Here is a 22,208-nt window from a genome sequence, read left to right on the forward strand (position 1 = left end):
CTGACAGATACTGTTTGTGGGGGCCCGCCAGTCAACCCACAGTTCCTTCCTACCCCACCAAGCCTGGACAGCTTTTATTCATTCATTCAACACAAATTAACTAAGCACTAGCTATATGCTAAGAACTTTTCCTGGCACTGGGGATATGATGTTGTATAAAGTAAAATCCCTGCCATCCTGGGGCTTATATTCAAATTGTAGAAAGTGCTATCCAGAAGAGTTAAGAGGAGATCTTTCCCATGGACAAAAAGGCTTCTTTGGGTTTGGTATCTGCGTCCTGGAGACTCTTTTCAATTAAATTCTCAAAGAAAATCCAAATGCAAAGGAACTGTTTTCCAATTCTTCTCTGCCTCAGAATAGCAGTGGAGGCTGAAAGGGTGTAAATTCATGTATGTCAGTAGAAAACTTGGCTAATGCTGCCACTTCCTGGGATCAGTTCCTATGAAAAACATAGACATCCTTTCTATTCTTCAGCTGCAAATGGATCTCTACCTCTGGCCTGACCTTTAAGCTTACAATGGCTTTGGCTACAAGCTGACCCACAACCCTGACTGACCCCAAACTTAAGCCTTCCAATTCCCCTAATAGTGCCATTCATCCTAGATGCCTACTATGGTCAACAGGGGTACTGGGTAAAGGGGTGAGGGCTCAGTGCTACCCTCTTCCACCATGAGGACAGTAGAGTTTGGTGCTAAAATAGAAGGGCAAGGGCCAATGAAATGAGGTAAGCTCTACATAGTATATTTTGGATACTTATTGTTAACATTTCTTTCTGAGCACCAATCAAATTGGAGTTCGAGTTTTGAGGGGGCATTCGTCTTCCAAATGATGCCACAACCTCTCAGTGGTTGTGGGTTACGGAGTATGTGGGGAAAAGATACTGTTGAGTATGTGGGGAAAAGATATTATTGAAAAGATAAGCAGAAAGGAGATATGTACTTGGTAATTCATCTTTGCAGCCTCATTCCTATGTCAACAGAAGCTACAGGGAACGAGAGGCCCGTTATTTGATTATTTATGCTAATACTTGCCTAAAATTAATGGAGTTGGAAGTTAGTGACTATATTTCTCATCGTAGTAGAAATGGTAGAGGCTGGGGATGGGCACCAGTGGAATGATATTCCTCGTTGAAGCCTGGCAAGCAGCCTACTGCTCTGGGGACCCTTGGTGTGGCTGTTTGCTTTGCAGCTGTGTTTTCTTCTGCCCCGAAGAGACATTCTTTTGTTTCTTTTTATTTTCTTCAGGAGAGTAAATAAGCTGGGAAGCAGGATATTGGACAAAGCCACAATGTGTGACTCCACTATTTTCTAGAGCCCTGGAATTCTCCAGGGCCCTGGAGACCTCTTCTAGATTGTCTACATCCACCTGCCCAAAGAAAAAAGGGATTCCTTTTGTGGAGGATTATGTAGACATTTTAGGAGTTGAGCACAGCGCTCGAGTCTAAGCTCATGCCCCCATTTAGATGCAAGGGAGAAATGTGGGTCAGCCAAGCGCTCAAGAATAGGGAATAGACTTGATGACCATTCAGCCTGCAGGACATTATGCTGCAGGAAAGCAAGAGTCCCAGGAAGACTCCATTTGAGCATTAGAGGCAATTCCCGATGGGTGGATTGTGAAAAGAGCAGGTAGATTGGCTGATCTGAACCCCTGGCTAATATTCTACCCAGGCCGCTGACACTCTTCATGTGGCTATTCCTTCTAGACCAAGCCCAATGTACACATTTCCAGTATGGCTTACTAAAAAAACATTAAAGTTGAGAATGCCATTTGGGAATGTGCTGGTGACAATGATAATTCCAATTCACTCAGCTCTGGGAATGCAAAGGGAGAATTAAGGTGGGCAGTGGGAACTCAGCTAGCATTGCTTTAACCTCCCTGGAGAATAAGCAACCCCTCTCTAGTAGAGTCCACCCAGTGCCAAGGGGAATCTCTTCCCTTCCTTTATTAGAGCCCCAAATCCCACCCTTACAATCTAGGTCTTCTAACCCCAAGAACCAGTGTTTCTCATTACTTCACAAATTCTTTGTAGCTCCTAGTAGAGGTGACATATAAGGTTACTGTCTCCTCCAGCCCCTGAGATCTGATTACCCACTGTGGGACGTGGAACTGTGAGGAGTGGGGAACAAGTTCCATAGGGATATTCTGTGGTAATGAAAAGAAATATGAGAAAATTCTAGGTGTAAACTTGGCTAACCTGACCCCCAAATGGAGCAGCAAATGCTAATGAGGGAGATTTCCTAAAACAGAATCAAAATAGGCCAGTCAGCTCTGAGGAAGTGACATGTAATCAACTTGAGAGGCCTGGCAGTGTTGCATGACTCCAATCCCAATTAGGGAGGCTGAGGCAACTCCTGCTAGGATATCAAGCTTCCAGCTCACAAATAAGATGGCACAGAGCCATTTTCTATTTCCTATCTCCTGGGGCAAGATTCAGACTCTGGAGAAGACTGTGAAGAAAGGAGGATTTCCCTTGACAATGATTCCTTGGAGGAAAGGAAGGATGGAAGAAGCAAAAAATCCCAAGTGTCCCAGGAAAAAAATTAGGAAGTGAGGCTGGCTCTCCCCACTTTAGTGTTTTCCATGCCTTATCTCTTGGGCTTCTACCAGTTCTCCCTTCCTCTGTCCTCTATGGGTTAGTCACTTAATCTCTCTGATCCTTCGTTTCCCCATAAGTGTAAAATAGTGATAATAACTCTGACCCACATGAGGATTGTTGGCAAAAATCCCATTTACCTCCTCCTCTGGGTCCCCAGTATCTTTGATTTATTCCTCTGTTGATTAGTGTTTTGTAATTTCATTGTTTACCTGTGGTAGCTGGATATAGTGAAAGTATGAATCAACAAATGAAGAAATGAATAAATGCACAACAGCATGAAGGACTGTGCACCTTCGAGTGTCACTGATGGTTAGAGTATATGTCTCGGTCCCAGAGTTCCAGCCTTTTGCAATAGATGACTGGGGAGTGTTTTCACACATTCTAGGGAGCCTGGTCTGTTAGGGCAGGCATGAGTACCTTTCTCCTAGGAGGAATGCTTCTGAGAGGCATCAACAGGGATGAGGGTGACCATCTATATTCATAGTTAATATACCTTGGATGTTTAGGGGTAAGACAATATATTGGGTGCATTTTACTTTCTTGTAGCACCTTCATTGACCTAAATTGACGGACTTTTAGTTGTCTTGGGTTTTTTTTTGTTTGTTTGTTTGTAAAATGGGATGATGTTTTACCAGTGTGCATTCTGTTTACAATATTGACACATGTCCTTATTAACAAAGGTGGTCAGTTGTGAAGTGGGCCATCTAGCTCTTTGATCTGCAGGGCTGTAACAGTCAGGTTTTCCAGAGAAACAGAACCAATAGGAGAGAGGTATACATATCTGTAAATAAATAAATAAATAAATTTAGAAGTCTTTATTTAAGCTTTATTTTTTTAATTAAAAATTTTTTTTTTGTGGTACGCGGGCATCTCACTGTTGGGGCCTCTCCCATTGTGGAGCACAGGCTCCTGACACGCAGGTTCAGCGGCCATGGCTCACGGGCCCAGCCACTCCATGGCATGTGGGATCTTCCCAGACCAGGGCACGAACCCGTGTCCCCTGCATCGGCAGGCAAACTCTCAACCACTGCTCCACCAGGGAAGCCCCTAAGCTTTATTTTTATTTCAAGGAATTGGCTCACTCAGTTGTGGTGTGTTGGCAAGTCCAAAATCTGTATTTAGGGCAGGCTGGAAATTAAGGGTTTAAGTTGCAGTCTTGAGTCTGAAATCTGTAGGGCAGGCCAGCAGGCTGGAGACTCAGGTAGACTTTTTTTTGAGGGGAAGGTGCTTTTTATTTGTTCTGAGGGGAAGGTGTTTTATTTATTTGTTTATTTATTTATTTTTAATTTAAAAAATTGTACCTATCTTACATCCTTAAACCTATCTTACAACCAATAATTTGTGCCGCCCACTCCCCACCCCTATAATGCCCCTCCCGGCCCCTCCCCACTTGTAACCTCTAGTTTGTTCTCCATATCTGTGAGTCTGCTTCTTTTTTGGGGTTATATTCACTAGTTCACTGTACTTTTTAGATTCCAGACACAATTGATATCATACAGTATTTGTCTTTCTCTGTCTGACTTATTTCCCTTGGCCAAATGCCCTCCAAGTCCATCCATGCTGCTGCAAATGGCAAAATTTCATTCTTTTTTATGGCTGAATGGTATTCCATTGTGTATATGTGTGTGTGTGTGTGTGTGTGTGTGTGTGTGTGTGTGTGTGTATGTGAGATTTTATATATATATATATATAAAATCTCACATCTTTTTTAGGCATTCATCTGTTGATGGACTTAGATTGTTTCCATATCTTGGCAATTGTAAATAATGCTACTGTGAACATTGGGATCCATGTATCTTTTTGAACTAGCATTTTTAGTTTCTTTTTGGATATGTACCCAGGAGTGGCTGGGGCATATGGTATTTCTATTTTTAGCTTTTTAAGAAACCTCCATCCTGTTTTCCACAGTGACTGCACCAATTTACGTTCCCACTAACAGTATATGAGGGTTCCCTTTTCTCCAGCATCCTCACCAGCATTTGTTATTTGTGTTCTTTTTGATGAAAGCCATTCTGACAGGTGTGAGATGATATCTCATTGTAGTTTTGATTTTCACTGAGGATTAGTGATGTTGAGAATCTTTTCATGTGCCTGTTGGTCATCTGCATTTTCTCTTTGGAGAAATGTCTATTCAGTTCTTCTGCCCATTTAGTAATGGAGTTTTTTTTTTAATGTTGAGCTGTATGAGCTGTTTATATATGTTGAATATTAATTCCTTATCAGTCATATCATTTGCAAATACTTTCTCCCATTCAGTAGGTTGTCTTTTCGTTTTGTTGATGGTTTCTTTTGTGGTGCAAAAGCTTTTAGGTTTAATTAGGTCCCATTTGTGTACTTTTGCTTTTATTTCCTTTACTTTGGGAGATGGATCCATAAAAGTATTGCTGCAATTTATGTCAAAGAGTGTTCTGCCTATGTTATCCTCTAGAAGTTTTATACTATCCTGTCTTACATTTAGGACTTTAATACATTTTGAGTTTATTTTTGTATATGGTGTTGGAGAATGTTCTAATTTCATTCTTTTACATGTAGCTGTCCAGTTTTCCCAGCACCACTTATTGAAGAGATTGTCTCTTCTCTGTTGTGTATTCTTGCCTCCTTTGTCATAGATTAATTGGCCCTAGGTGTGTGGGTTTATTTCTGAGCTCTCTATTCTTTTTCATTGATCTATGTGTCTGTTTTTGTGCCAGTACCATACTGTTTTGACTACTGTAGCTTTGTAGTATAGTCTAAAGTCAGGGTTCATGATTCCTCCAGCTCCATTCTTCTTTCTGAAGATTGCTTAGCTATTGGTGGGGGGGTCTTTTATGTTGTTGTAAAAATTTTAAAATTATTTGTTCTAGTTCTGTGAAAAATGCCATTGGTATTTTGATAGGGATTGCAATGAATCTGTAGGTTACCTTAGGTACTATGGTCATTTTAACAATATTGATTCTTCCAATCCAAGAAAACGGTATATCTTTTCATCTGTTTTGTCATCTTCAATTTCTTTTGTCAGCATCTTATAGTTTTTGGAGTACAGGTCTTTTGCCTCCTTAGGTAGATTTATTCCTAGGTATTTTATTCTTTTTGATGTGATGGTAAATGGGCTTGTTTCCTTATTTCTCTTTATGATACTATGTTGTTAGTGTATAGAAATACAACAGATTTCTGTGTATTAATTTTTTTTTTTTTGCGGTACGCGGGCCTCTCACTGTTGTGGCCTCTCCCGTTGTGGAGCACAGACTCCAGAAACACAGGCTCAGTGGCCATGGCTCATGGGCCCCGCTGCTCCGTGGCATGTGGGATCTTCCCAGACTGGGGCACGAACCCGTGTCCTTTGCATTGGCAGGCGGACTCTCAACCACTGCACCACCAGGGAAGCCCCTGTGTATTAATTTTATATCCTGTAACTTTACTGAATTTATTGATGAGTTCCAGTAGTTTTCTGGTGGGGTCTTTAGGATTTTCTATGTACAGTACCATGTCATCTGCGAACAGTGATAATTTTACTCCTTCCTTTCCAATTTGGATTACTTTTATTTCTTTTACTTTTCTGATTGCTGTGGCTAGGACTTCCAAAACTATGTTGAATAAATGTGGCAAGAGTGGACATCCTTGCCTTGTTCCTAATTTTAGAGGAAATGCTTTCAACTTTTCATCATTGCATATGATGTTACCTGTGGGTTTGTCATATATACGGCCTTTATTATGTTGAGGTATGTTTCCTCTTTACCTGCTTTCCGGAGAGTTTTTGTCATAATTGGATGTTGAATTTTATCAAAAGCTTTTCCTGCATCTAATGAGATGATCGTCTATATGGTTTTTACTCTTCAGTTTGTTAATGTGGTGTATCACATTGATTGGTTTGTAGATATTGAAAATTCTTGCATCCCTGAATTAAATCCCACTTGATCATGGTGTATAATCCCTTTACTGTATTGTTGGATTCGGTTTGCTAGTATTTTGCTGAGGGTTTTTGCATCTATGTTCATCAGTGATATTAGCCTCTAATTTTCTTTTTTTTGTCTGCTTTTGGTATCAGGGTGATGTTGGTCTTATAGAGTGAGCTCAGAAGTATTCCTTCCTCTGCAATTTTTTTGGAATGGTTTCAGAAAGATAGGTGTTAACTCTTCTCTAAATATTTGGTAGACTTCACCTGTGAAGCCATTTGTTAGGAGTTTTAAAATTACTGATTCAATTTCATTCCTGGTAATCAGTCTGATCATATTTTCTATTTTTTCTCTGGTTCAGTCTTGAGAGATTGTACCTTTGTAAGAATTTGTCCATTTCTTCTAGGTTGTCTATTTTATTGGCATATTATTGTTTGTAGTAGTCTCTTATGATCCTTTGTATTTCTGTAGTGTCATTTGTAACTTATCCTTTTTCATTTCTAATTTTATTGATTTGATCCCTCTCCCTTTTTTTTCTTGATGAGTCTGGCTAAAGGTTTATCAATTTTGTTTATCTTTTTAAAAAAAGCTTTTAGTTTCATTGATCTTCTCTATTGTTTTTTTTTTAAGTCTCTATTTCATTTATTTCTGCTCTGATCTTTATTATTCCTTTCCTTCTACTAACTTTGGGGGTTTTTTGTTCTTTTTTCTCAAGTTTCTTTAGGTGTAAGGTAAGGGTGTTTTTTGAGATTTTTGCTTGTTTGTTTCTCGAGGTAAGATTGTATTGGTATAAACTTCCCTCTTGGAACTGCTTTTGCTGCATCCCATAGGTGTTTTTGTTTTCATTTTTCTCTTGGTACTTTTTGATTTCCTCTTTAATTTCTTCAGTGATCCACTCATTGTTTTGGCCATCCATATGGTTTGGCCTCCACGTGTTTGTGTTTTTCACAGTTTTTTTCTTGTAGTTGATTTCTAGTCTCATAGTGTTGTGGTTGGAAAAGACGCTTGATATGATTTTAATTTCCTAAATATACTGAAGATTGTTTTGTGGCCTTGCATGTGATCTATCCTGGAGACTGTTCCATGTGCACTTGAAAAGAATGTGTATTCTGCTGCATTCATATGGAATGCTCTCTATATATATCAATTAAGTCCATTTGGTCTAATGTATTAAAGCCTGTGTTTTCTTATTGATTTTCTGTCTGGATGATCTGTCCATTGGTGTAAGTGTGGTGTTAAAGTCCCCTACTGTTATTGTGTTACTGTCAATCTCTGCTTTTATGTCTGTTAATACTTGCCTTATATATTTATGTGGTCCTATGTCAGGTGTATATATATTTATAATGTTATAACTTCTTCATTTGATCCCTTGATCAGTATGTAGTGTCCTTTTTTGTCTTTTTTTTTTATTTTATTTTTTTATTTTTTTATTTTTTTAAACAACTTTTTTGGAGTATAATTGCTTTACAATGGTGTGTTAGTTTCTGCCTTATAACGAAGTGAATCAGTTATACATATATGTATGTCCCCATATCTCTTCCCTCTTGCATCTCCCTCCCTCCCACCCTCCCTATCCCACCCCTCTATGTGGTGATAAAGCACTGAGCTGATCTCCCTGTGCTATGTGGCTGCTTCCCACTAGCTATCTATTTTACATTTGGTAGTGTATATATGTCCATGCCACTCTCTCACTTTGTCACAGCTTACCCTTCCCCCTCCCCGTGTCCTCAAGTCCATTCTCTAGTAGGTCTGCATCTTTATTCCCATCTTGCCCCTAGGTTCTTCATGACCATTTTTTTTTTTTTAGATTACATATATATGTGTTAGCATATGGTATTTGTTTTTCTCCTTCTGACTTACTTCACTCTGTATGACAGACTCTAGGTCCATCCACCTCACTACAAATAACTCAATTTCGTTTCTTTTTATGGCTGAGTAATATTCCATTGTATATATGTGCCACACCTTCTTTATCCATTCATCTGTTGTTGGACACTTAGGTTGCTTCCATGTCCTGGCTACTGTAAATAGAGCTGCAATGAACATTTTGGTACATGACTCTTTTTTAATTATGGTTTTCTCAGGGTATATGCCCAGGAGTGGGATTGCTGGTTCGTATGGTAGGTCTATTTTTAGTTTTTTAAGGAACCTCCATACTGTTCTCCATAGTGGCTGGATCATTTACATTCCCACCAGCAGTGCAAGAGTGTTCGCTTTTCTCCATACCCTCTCTAGTATTTATCGTTTCTAGATTTTTTGATGATGGCCATTCTGACTGGTGTGAGATGATATCCCATTGTAGTTTTGATTTGCAGTTCTCTAATGATTAATTATGTTGAGCATTCTTTCATGTGTTTGGTGGCAATCTGTATATCTTCTTTGGAGAAATGTCTATTTAGCTCTTCTGCCCATTTTTGGATTGGGTTGTTTGTTTTTTTGTTATTGAGCTGCATGAGCTGCTTGTAAATTTTGGAGATTAATCCTTTGTCAGTTGCTTCATTTGCAAATATTTTCTCCCATTCTGAGGGTTGTCTTTTGGTCTTGTTTATGGTTTCCTTTGCTGTGCAAAAGCTTTGAAGTTTCATTAGGTCCCATTTGTTTATTTTTGTTTTTATTTCCATTTCTCTAGGAGGTGGGTCAAAAAGGATCTTGCTGTGATTTATGTCATAGAGTGTTCTGCCTATGTTTTCCTCTAAGAGTTTGATAGTTTCTGGCCTTACATTTAGGTCTTTAATCCATTTTGAGCTTATTTTTGTGTATGGTGTTAGGGAGTGATCTAATCTCATACTTTTACATGTACCTGTCCAGTTTTCCCAGCACCACTTATTGAAGAGGCTGTCCTTTCTCCACTGTACATTCCTGCCACCTTTATCAAAGATAAGGTGACCATATGTGCGTGGGTTTATCTCTGGGCTTTCTCTCCTGTTCTATTGATCTATATTTCTGTTTTTGTGACAGTACCATACTGTCTTGATTACTGTAGCTTTGTAGCATAGACTGAAGTCAGGGAGTCTGATTCCTCCAGCTTCGTTTTTCTTTCTCAATATTGATTTGGCTATTCGGGGTCTTTTGTGTTTCCATACAAATTGTGAAATTTTTTGTTCTAGTTCTCTGAAAAATGCCAGTGGTAGTTTGATAGGGATTGCATTGAATCTGTAGAATGCTTCGGGTAGTAGAGTCATTTTCACAATGTTGATTCTTCCAATCCAAGAACATGATATATCTCTCCATCTATTTATATCAACTTTAATTTCTTTCATCAGTGTCTTATAATTTTCTGCGTACAGGTCTTTTGTCTCCTTAGGTAGGTTTATTCCTAAATATTTTATTCTTTTTCTTGCAATGGTAATTGGGAGTGTTTTCTTAATTTCACTTTCCGATTTTTTATCATTATTGTATAGGAATGCAAGAGATTTCTGTGCATTAATTTTGTATGCTGCTACTTTACCAAATTCATTGATTAGCTCTAGTAGTTTTCTGGTAGCATCTTTAGGGTTCTTTGTCTCTTGTAACAGTTTTTATTTTAAAGTCTATTTAGCTTATGTAAGTATAGCTGCTCCAGCTTTCTTTTGATTTCCATTTGCATGGAATATCTTTTTCCATCTCTTTACTTTCAGTGTGTATGTGTCTCTAGAGCTGAAGTGAGTCTCTTATAGGCAGTATATATACAGGTCTTGTTTTTGCATGTATTCAGCCGCTCTGTTTCTTTTGTTTGGGGCATTCATTCCATTTACATTTAAGGAGACTCTCCAAGACCAGCAAGTGGGTCTGACCCTGACTCCTATCAAATTACTTCTTTTGCCCTGAGTCCCAGTGTGCATGAGATTTTGTGTGTGCCCTTTAAGAGTGAAGTCTCTATTTTCCCCAGTCCTGTGGGGCTCCCAAAACTAAGCCTTGCTGGCCTTGTTTTCTCAGTGCAGGACCCCCAGGCTGGGGAGACTGATGTGGGGCTCAGGACTCTCACTCTTGTGTGAGAACCTCTGCAATATAATTATTCTTCAGTTTGTGCATCACCCACCGAGAGTATGGAACTTAATTATATCCTGAATTTGCCCCTCCTACCTGTCTCATTGTTCTTCCTTCTCTATATCTTTAGTCATAGAAGAGCTTTTCTGGTAGGTTCCAGTTCTTTTCATCTGTGATTGGTTTGTAGGTAATTGTGATTTTGGTGTGCTCATGGAAAGAGCTGAGCTCAGGGTCTTTCTACGCTGTCATCTTGGCTGCTCTCCCCTATGTTACATTATTCAGGCAGAATTTCTTTTCCCTGGGAAACCTCAGTTTATGCTCCTAATACCATCAATTGATTGGATGAAGTCCACCCACATTATTGAGGGTAGTATCCTTTATTTTAAGTAAACTGATTGTAGATGTTAATCTCATCTACAACATACCTTCACTGCAACACCTAGGTTAGTGTTTGAGCAAACAACAGGGAACCATAGCCTAGCTTTTATACTTTTGCATAATTGAATTATGGGCCAATAGATTTTTATAGAAATATTTTAGCTATGGCTTTCAGGAGACTTTACTCTGCTTTTTGGACCTGTTTTTGACCTTCAAGTTTATAGTAGAAAGAGGAATCCAAGTCAGTCTAATCAGCTTTTGTCATCCATGATTCAGTATCTGAGGTTCTGACCAACATGTATAAAACTGATGTAGGTCAGGAAACCCTGGGTCATATGTGCCCAAAAGAATTCTAAATTCTTCTGTGACTAGTTGCTGTTCTTGTCTGGGTTTAGGACAATCCTTAATTATAGTTATTAATTCAGCTCTGGTCCAAAGTTTAAATTCTACAGCTGTCTGCATAGCTACCTTATGGAAAGGCTATCTGTATCTTTAGAGGTAACTGATATTTAAAGATCTTTGGATTTGTTGGGAAAGTGTAAGGGCTGGACAGGGGACGAGGAGGGGAGCATCAGTGGAGGTGTGAAGGCTGAACATTTGGGAGGAGAAGGTGGAAGATGTAGGATTAGATCTAGGGAATTAACTGGAGGAAAAGGAGGGGGAAGATTTGCTATAAAAATGAGTCTAGTTTGTTGTTGCCTAAGTTTGTCCTACTGCTCGTTATAGGCCAAAGAATCTTTTAGTGAAGCAGTTTTAAAATCAGAATTTCCTTTGGAAGCCTCTGAATACTGATCAAAGTGTCTTATTCCCTCTGTTTCCTAAAGCACCTCTAAAATGAACAATTTTGTTCAAGTCACATATTTCCTAGAGTGGCAATTGCAGGTCCAAATGATCCCTGGTGAAGTTTATCCATTTAGAGAGAGAATTAGGATTCTAATGAGAATACATACAAGAAACAGTAGTTTTTCCTGGAGGAGGAGAGGATTTTGGTGACCCCATGAGAGCTGGCAACGGTGGATAGAAATGTGATGTTTGGGCACCTTGTGTCTCGGACCCTCAGCTTGACAGTTGGCTGTCTCCAAATGCAGAGCTGACAATTTACTCCCTACAGAAAGCCAGGGAGAATACTCTCTCTGGGAAAAGTGTTGGGATGAAAGAAGAATGTTACCCAGTTTTATTGGTGACCTACAGCCAGTATAAATGAGAACCACAAAGTCACCTATGAGGTGTATGAGGCTGGCTTGATCAACAAGCCTAAAGGGGGCCTATGTCTGTGTTTTTCCTTGTGCTTCTCCTTCTTGTGACAAAAAACAACTTTAACAGCATCACTCAAATTGGAGGCATAAAAGAGAACCAAAAAGATGAAAAGGAATGTCCTAATTCCACCAACGATGCAAACAAATGGGAACCAATAACAAAACCTGGGTGCTAAACTGGTAATAAACAGCTGAGAACTCAATACAAAGGGTGTGGAGTTCAAGCCCAGTGCTGATTTACCAGGTTGGCATGGATCTGACAAGCCATGAGCAGCAAGGCACAAGGGGTTCATGTATTATTATCTATAGGTAATGCATTTGGTGTTGAGCATCTTTTCATTTGCCTCTTGGCCATCTGTATATCTTCCTTGGTGAAATGTCTATTTAGGTCTCCCACCCATTTTTAAATTGGATTGTTTGTGTTTTTGATATTGAGTTCCATGAGCTGTTGGTATATTTTGGAGATTAATCCTTTGTCAGTTGTTTCATTTGCAAATATTTTCTCCCATTGTGAGGGTTGTCTTTTTGTCTTGTTTATGGTTTCCTTTGCTGTGCAAAAGCTTTTAAGTTTAATTAGGTTCCATTCATTCATTTTTGTTTTTATTTTCATTACTGTAGGAGGTGGGTCAAAAAATATCTTGCTGTGTTTTATGTCAAAAATTGTTTTTCCTATGTTTTCCTTTAAGAGTTTTATAGTGTCTGGTCTTACATTTAGGTCTTTAATCCGTTTGGAGTTTATTTTTGTGTATGGTGTTAGGTGGTGTTCTAATTTCATTCTTTTACATGTAGCTTTCCAGTTTTCCCAGCACCACTTATTGAAGAGGCTGCTTTTCCTCCATTTTATATTCTTGCCTCCTTTGTCATAAATTAGGTGACCATACGTGCATGAGTTTAGCTCTGGGCATTCTATCCTGTACCACTGATCTATATTTCTGTTTTTGTGCCAGTACCATATTGTCTTGATTACTGTAACTTTGTAGTATAGTTTGAAGTCAGGGAGCCTGATTCCTCCAACTCCATTTTTCTTTCTCAAGATTGCTTTGACTATTTGGAGTCTTTTGTGTTTCCATATGAATAGTAACATTTTTTGTTCTAATTTTGTGAAGAATGCCATTGGTAGTTTGATAGGGATTGCATTGAATCTGTAGATTGCTTTGGGTAGTATTGTCATTTTCACAATATTGATTCTTCCAATCCAAGAACACGGTATATTTCTCCATCCATTTATGTCATCTTTGGAACCTCACTCACTCCTTACCACAGTGCCAGAAAAGCCACATATTGCTCCACTCTTTTGGTTTGAGCATTGCCTTCCATTTCTTGATTCATTCATTCAAATATGAATTACAAGTGTATCAGGCACTATATATTTGGCACTTTACTGGTCACTGGTGATAAAATGTTGAGCAAGACTCAGCTTTGACTTTCACAGGTCTTATAGTCTATCATGGGAGACAGATGATAAAAACAAAAGTGCAATGAATCTAGTGCAATGAACACACACAAGGCACTGTGCCAGATCATGGAGGGCACTGGGCAACTTAGGTGAGAGTGTGGCATTTCAACTGAGATTGGATTTTCAGAAATACCAGGTTTGTGAAGAGCAGACAAATGCACCTCAGACATAAGAAAAGCAAGTAGAAAATCTCAGACCAGGAAAATCTTGGCATTCTTGGCACCAAATGAAGGCCGGTGAGCTTACAGCATACAGTATGAGGATTGAGGGCATGAGTTGCAGCTAGAGAGGAAGCTGGGGGCACACAGGGATGTAGAAATCTGTGCATCTGTATTTAACTTCAAATTTCTACACAATGGAATGTTTTTGAGTAAACTTTTAAAGTGTAACATATATAGAGAAAAATGAACAAATCATAGGTAAATAGCTTGCTGAATTTTCACAAAGTAAATGTACCTGTGTAACCACTGCCCAGATCAAGAAACACAATATTAACTGACTCTCATCCCACTGGAGACTCTTGGTGAGCAACTGGCCCTTCTCAACTGCCAGTCCTGGTGAGGTCCCTTGGTTAGGGGCTCCTGCAGGACAGCCATCTTTCCTTCGGTCCTCACCTGAAATGATGATATGGTTCATGGCTGCCTCTCTCACTAGACTCGAGGCTCCCTGAGGGCAGGAGCATGGGGGGTCTGTTCACCCTTGGGTTTCCACTCTGGGCTTGGGTCACTCATCATGACTGACCCACTGACCATCTAAGGTAGAAGCCACTCTTCTGATTATGAGCTTGACCATTCCACATGCTTCTTTCTTGCAAGAGATTTACAAGTGTCCAGCAAATGCTTTTTATTTTTTTACTGGAGTATAATTGCTTTCCAATGTTGTATTAGTTTCTGCTATACAATGAAGTGAATCAGCTATATGTATACCTATATCCCCTCCCTATTGGACCTCCCTCCCACTCCCCCCATCCCACTCATCTAGGTTGTCACAGAGCACTGAGCTGCACTCCCTGTGCTAGCCATTAGGTTCCCACTAGCTATCTATTTTACACATGGTAGTGTATTTATGCCAAACCTAATCTCCCAATTCGTCCCACCCTCACCCTCCTCCCTGTGTTCACATGTCTTTCTCTACATCTGCGTCTCTATTCCTGCCCTGGAAATAGGTTCAGCTGTACCATTTTTCCAGATTCCACATATATGAGTTAATATATGATATTTGTTTTTCTCTTTCTGGCTTACTTCACTCTGTGTAACAGACTCTAGGTCCAACCACATCTCTACAGATGAACCAATTTCATTCCGTTTTATGGCTGAGTAATATTCCATTGTATATATGTACCACACCTTCTTTTTTTTTTAAACATCTTTATTGGAGTATAATTGCTTTACAATGTTGTGTTAGTTTCTGCTGTATAACAAAGTGAATCATATATACGTATACATATATCCCAATATCCCCTCCTTCTTGTGTCTCCGTCCCACCCTCCTTATCCCACCCCTCTCGGTGGTCACAAAGCACCAAGCTGATTTCCCTGTGCTATGCAGCTGCTACCCACTATCTATTTTACATTTGGTAGTGTATATATGTCAATGCTACTCTCTCACTTTGTCCCAACTTACCCTTCCCCCTCCCCGTGTCCTCAAGTACATTCTGTACGTCTGCATCTTTATTCCTGTCCTGCACCTAGGTTCATCAGAACATTTTTAAATTTTTTGTATATAAGCATATGGTATTTATTTTTCTCTTTCTGACTTACTTCACTCTGTATGACAGACTCTAGGTCCATCCACCTCACTACAAATAACTCAATTTCATTTCTTTTTATGGCTGAGTAATATCCCATTGTATATGTGTGCCACATCTTCTTCAACCATTCATCTGTTGATGGACATTTAGGTTGTTTCCATGTCCTGGCTATGGTAAATAGTGCTGTAATCATCATTGGTGTATAAGTGTCCTTTTGAATTATGGTTTTCTCAGGGTATATGCCTAGTAGTGGGATTGCTGGGTCATATGGTAGTTCTATTTGTAGTTTTTTAAGGAACCTCCATAAGGTTTTCCCTAGTGGCTGTATCAATTTACATTCCCACCAACAGTGCCAAAGGGTTCCATTTCCTCCACACCCTCTCCAGCATTTATTGTTTGTAGATTTTTTGATGATGGCCATTCTGACCAGTGTGAAGTGCTACCTCATTGTAGTTTTGATTTGCATTTCTCTAATAATTAGTGATGTTGAGCGTCTTTTCATGTGCCTCTTGACCATCTGTATGCCTTCTCTGGTGAAATGTCTATTTAGGTCTTCTGCCCATTTTTTAATTGTGTTGTTTGTTTTTATGATATTGAGCTCCATGGGCTGTTTGTATATTTTGGAGATTAATCCTCTGTCTGTTGCTTCATTTGCAAATATTTTCTCCCATTGTGAGTGTTGTCTTTTCGTCTTGCTTACGATTTCCTTTGTTGTGCAAAAGCTTTTAGGTTTAGTTATGTCCCATTTGTTTATTTTTGTTTTTATTTTCATTATTCTAGGAGGTGGGTCAAAAAAGATCTTGCAGTGGTTTATGTCAAAGAGTGTTTTTCCTATGTTTTCCTCTAAAAGTTTTTATAGTGTCTGATCTTACATTTAGGTCTTTAATCCATTTGGAGTTTATTTTTGTGTATGGTGTTAAGTAGTGTTTTTTTAAAAAATTTTATTTGTTTATTTATTTATACAGCAGCTTCTTATTAGTTATCTATTTTATACATATTAATGTATATATGTCAATCCCAATCTCCCAATTCATCCCACCACGACCCTATCCCTGGCTTTCCCCTCTTCATATCCATATGTTTGTTCTCTACATCTGTGTCTCTGTTTCTGCCTTGCAAACTGGTTCATCTGTACCACTTTTCTAGATTCCACATATGTGTTAACATATGATATTTGTTTTGCACTTCTGACTTACTTCACTCTGTATGACGGTCTGTAGGTCCATCCATGCCTCTACAAATGACCCAGTTTCATTCCTTTTTATGCCTGGGTAATATTCCATTGTATATATGTACCACATCTTCTTTATCCATTCATCTGTCGATGGGCATTTAGGTTGCTTCCATGACCTGGCTATTATAAATAGTGCTACAATGAACATTGGGGTGCATGTATCTTTTTGAATTATGGTTTTCTCTGGGTATATGCCCAGTAGTGGGATTGCTGGGTCATATGATAGTTCTGTTTTTAGTTCTTTAAAGAACCTCCGTACTGTTCTCCATAGTGGCTGTATCAATTTACATTCCCACCAACAATGCAAGAGGGTTCCTTTTACTCCACACCCTCTCCAGTATTTGTTGTGTGTAGATTTTCTGATAATGCCCATTCTAACTGGTGTAAGGTGATACCTCATTGTAGTTTTGATTTGCATTTCTCTAATAATTAGTGATGTTGAGCAGCTTTTCATGTGTTTCTTGGTCATCTTTATGTCTTCTTTGGAGAAATGTCTATTTAGGACTTCTGCCTACTTTTTGATTGTTTTTTTTTTCTTTTTTAATATTGAGCTGCGTGAGCTGCTTGGAAATTTTCGAGATTAATCCTTTGTCCATTGATTCATGTGCAAATATTTTCTCCCTCTCTGAGGGTTGTCTTTTCATCTTGTTTGTAGTTTCCTTTGCTTTGAAAAAGCTTTTAAGTTTAATTAGGTCCCATTTGTTTATTTTTGTCTTCATTTCCATTGCTCTAGGAGGTGGATCAAAAAGCATCTCACTGTGATTTATGTCAAAGAGTGTTCTTCCTATCTTTTCCTCTAAGAGTTTTATAGTGTCTGGGCTTACATTTAGGTCTCTAATCCATTTTGAGTTTATTGTTTTGTATGGTTCAGGGACTGTTCTAATTTCATTCTTTTACATGTACTGTTCAGTTTTCCCAGCACCACTTATTGAAGAGTCTGTCTTTTCTCCATTGTATATCCTTGCCTCCTTTGTCGGAGATTAGTTGACCATTGGTGTGTAGTTTTATCTCTGGGCTTTCTAACCTGTTCCTTTCACCTATATTTCTGCTTTTGTGCCAGTATCATGCTGTCTTGATTACTGTAGCTTTATAGTATAGTCTGAAGTCAGGGAGTCTGATTCCTCCATCTCTGTTTTTTTTCCCTCAAGAGTGCTTTTGCTATTTGGGGCCTTTTTTGTCTCTATACAAATTTTAAGAATTTTTGTTCTAGTTCTGTAAAAAATGCCACTGGTAATTTGATAGGGATTGCATTGAATCTGTAGATTGCTTTGGGTAGTATAGTCATTTTCACAATATTGATTCTTCCAATTCAAGAACATGGTGTATCTCTCCATCTGTTTCTGTCATCTTTGATTTCTTTCATCAGTGTCTTATAGTTTTCTGAGTACAAGTCTTTTGTCTCCTTACGTAGTTTTATTCCTAGATATTTTATTCTTTTTATTACAATGGTCAATGGGACTGTTTCCTTAATTTCTCTTTCCGATCTTTCATTGTTAGTGTATAGGAATGCAAGAGATTTCTGTGCATTAATTTTGTATCCTGCAACTTTACCAAATTCATTGATTAGCTCTAGTAGTTTTCTGGTGGCATATTTAGGATTCTCTATGTATAGTATCATGTCATCTGCAAACAGTAGACAGTTTTACATCTTCTTTTCCAATCTGTATTCCTTTTATTTCTTTTTATTCTCTGATTGCCATGGCTAGGACTTGCAAAACTATGTTGAATAAGAGTGGTGAGAGTAGACATCCTTGTCTTGTTACTGATCTTAGTGCAACTGCTTTCAGTTTTTCAGCATTGAGAATGATGTTTGCTGTGGGTTTGTCACATATGACCTTTATTATGTTGAGGTAGGTTCCCTCTATTCCCACTTTCTGGAGAGTTTTTATTGTAAATAGGTGTTGAATTTTGTCAAAAGCTTTTTCTGCATCTGTTGAGATGATCATACGGTTTTTATTCTTTTTTTTTTTTTTTTTGCGGTACACAGGCCTCTCACTGTTGTGACCTCTCCCGTTGCGTAGCACAGGCTCCGGACGCACAGGCTCAGCGGCCATGGCTCGCGGGCCCAGCCTCTCCGTGGCATGTGAGATCTTCCTGGACTGGGGCATGAATCCGCGTCTTCTGCATTGGCAGGTGGACTCTTAAACACTGCGCCACCAGGGAAGCCCGGTTTTTATTCTTTAATTTGTTAATATAGTGTATCACATTGACTGTTTTACATATATTGAAGAATCCTTGCATCCTTGGGATAAATACCACTTGGTCATGGTGTATGATCCTTTTAATGTGCTGTTGGGTTCTGTCTGCTAGGATTTTGTTCAGGATATTTGCATCTATATTCATCAGTGAGATTGGTCTGTAATTTTCTTTTTTGGCTGCATCTTTGTCTGGTTTTGATATTAGGATGATGGTGGCCTCATAGGACGAGTTTGGGAGTGTTCCTTCCTCTGCAATTTTTTGGAACAGTAGGTGTTAGCTCTTGTCTAAATGTTTGATAGAATTCGCCTGTGAAGCCATCTGGTCCTGGACTTTTGTTTGTTGGAAGATTTTAAATTACAGTTTCAATTTTATTAGTTGTGATGTTTGTTTATATTTTCTAATTCTTCTTGGTTCAGTCTTGGAAAATTGTACTTTTCCAAGAATTTGTCCATTTCTTCGTGGTTGTCCACTTTATTGGCATATAACTGTTTATAGTATTCTCTTATAATACTTTGTATTTCTGTGGTGTCAGTTCTGATTTCTCCTTTTTCATTCCTAATTTTATTTGTTTGTATCCTCTCCCTTTTTTTTGGTGAGTCTGGCTAACAGTTTATCCTTTTTTTTATCTTCTCAAAGAACCAACTCTTAGTTTATTGATCTTTGCTGTTTTCTTCATTTCTGTTTCATTTATTTCTGCTCTGATCTTTATGATTTCTTTCCTTCTCCTGACCCTAGGTTTCCTTCATTCTTCTTTATCTAGTTGCTTTAGGTGTAAGGTTAGATTTTTTATTTGAGATTTTTCTTGTTACTTGAGGTGAGATTGAATTACTATAAACTTCCCTCTTATACCTGCTTTTGCTGCATCCCATAGGTTTGAGGTCATCATATTTTCTTTTGCTTTTTAAAAAAATAATTAATAAATTTAGTTTTGGTTGTGTTGTGTCTTCATTTTTGTACATCGGCTTTCTCTAGTTGTGACAAGTGAGGGCTCTCTTCATTGTGGTGCATGAGCTTCTCATTGCAGTGGCTTCTCCTGTTACAGAACACAGGCTCTATATGCGTGGGCTTCAGTAGTTGTGGCACACAGGCTCAGTAGTTGTGGCTCATGGACTCTAGAGCACAGGTGACCATGGGCTTAGTTGCTCTGGGACATGTGGGATCTTCCTGGACCAGGGCTCAAACCTGTGTCCCCCTGTATTGGCAGGTGTATTGTTAACCCATTGTGCCACCAGGGAAGTACCAGGTCATCATGTTTTCAATGTCATTTATTTCTATGTATTTTTTGAGTTCTCCTTTGATTTATTCAGTGATCTCTTGGTTATTTAGTAGTGCACTGTTTAGCCTCCATGTATTTTTGTTTTTTACAGTTTTTTTTAACCTGTACTTGATTTCTAATGTCATAGCACTGTGGTTAGAAAAGATGCCTGATACCATTTCAATTCTCTTAAATTTTCTGAGGTTTGACTTGTGACTCAAGATGTGATGTATCCTGGAGAATAACCTCTTCAACTATTTTCTCAGACCCTTTCTTTTTCTCTTCTTCTGGGAGTGCTATAATTCCATGTGCACTTGAGAAGAAAGTGTATTCTTCCACTGTCAGGAGGAATGTCCTATAAATATCAATTAAATCTATCTTGTCTATTGTGTCATTTAATACTTGTGTTTCCTCATTTATTTTCTTTTTGGATGATCTGTCCATTGGTGTAAGTGGGGTGTTAAAGTCCCCTACTATTATTGTGTTACTGTTGATTTCCCCTTTCATGGTTGTTAGCATTTGCCTTATGTATTGAGGTGCTCCTGTGTTGGGTGCATAAACATTTATAATTGTTATATCTTCTTCTTGGATTGATTCCTTGATCATTATGTAGTGTCCTTCTTTATGTCTTGTAACAGTCTTTATTTTAAAGTCTATTTTATCTGATATGAGTTTTGTTACTCCAGTTTTCTTTTGATTTCCATTTGCATGGAATATCATTTTCCATCCCTTCACTTTCAGTCTGTATGTGTCCCTGGGTCTGAAGTGGGTCTTTTGTAGACAGCATATATAAGCGTCTTGTTTTTGTATCCATTCATCCAGTCTGTGTCATTTGGTTGGGGCATTTAATCCACTTACATTCAAGGTTATTATTGTTATGTATGTTCCTATCACTATTTTCTTAATTGTTTTGGATTTGTTTTTGTGGCTCTCTTTCTGCTAATGTTTCTCCTGCCTAGAGAAGTTCCTTTAGCATTTGTGGTAAGGCTGGTGTGGTGGTACTGAATTCTCTTAGCTTTGGCTTCTCTGTAAAGCTTTTGATTTCTCTGTCAAATCTGAATGGGATCCTTGCTGGGTAGAGTAATCTTTCATCACTTCAAGTATATCCTACCACTTCCTTCTGGTCTGCAGAGTTTCTGCTGAAAAATCAGTTGATAACCTTATGGGGATTCCTTTGTATGTTATTTTTTGCTTTTCCCTTGCTGCTTTTAATATTTTTTCTTTGAATTTAATTTTTGTTAGTTTGATTAACATGTGTCTTGGTGTGCTTCTTCTAGGGTTTAACCTGTATGGGACTCTCTGTGCCTCCTGGACTTGGGTGGTTATTTCCTTTCCCATGTTAGGGACGTTTTCCACTATGCCTTCTTCAAATATTTTCTCAGACCCTTTCTTTTTCTCTTCTTCTTCTGGGACCCATATAATTTGAATGTTAGTGTGTTTAGTGTTGTCGCAGAAGTTGCTGAGATTGTTTTCAATTCTTTTCATTCTTTTTTCTTTATTCTGCTCCTTGGCAGTTATTTCCGCTATTCTGTTTTCCAGCTCACTTCTTCGTTTTTCTGCCTCAGTTATTCTGTTATTGCTTCCTTCTACGGTACTTTTCATTTCAGTTATTGTGTTGTTCATCTCTGTTTGTTTGTTCTTTAGTTCTTCTAGATCTTTGTTAAACATTTCTTGTATTTTCTCAGTCCATGACTCCATTCTATTTCTGAGATTCTGGATCATCTTTACTATCATTATTTTGAATTCTTTTTCAGGTAGATTGCCAGTTTCCTGTTCATTTATTTGGTCATGTAGGTTTGTACCTTGCTCCTTAATCTGTAACATATTTTTTTGTTATCTCAGTTTTTTTTTTTTTTTTTATGTGTGGAATTTTGTTTCTGTCTTACTGGTTGTTTGGTCTGAGGCTTCCAGCACTGGAATTTGTAGACTTTTGGGTAGAGCTAGTTCTTGGTGCCGAGATGAGGACTTCTAGGAGAACTCATTCCAATGAATATTCCCTGTGGTCTGAGGTTCTCTGTTAGTCCAGTGATTAGGACTTAGAGATCCCACTGTAGGAGCTCAGGGCCCACCCCTTGTTCATGTACCTATATCCCACAAGCCACATGGGGTGGCAGAAAAAAATGAGAAGAAAAATAACAAAGAGCAAAATTAAAATATATTAGAAAACTAACAGATACATTAGAAAAAATAAAAAATAAAAATATAGACAAAATAGCCACCAGAATGTTAAACAGAACCACAATAGTG

Source organism: Lipotes vexillifer, unplaced genomic scaffold, assembly GCF_000442215.2.
Source record: "Lipotes vexillifer unplaced genomic scaffold, Lipotes_vexillifer_v1.1 scaffold556, whole genome shotgun sequence".
Classification (NCBI taxonomy): domain Eukaryota; kingdom Metazoa; phylum Chordata; class Mammalia; order Artiodactyla; family Lipotidae; genus Lipotes; species Lipotes vexillifer.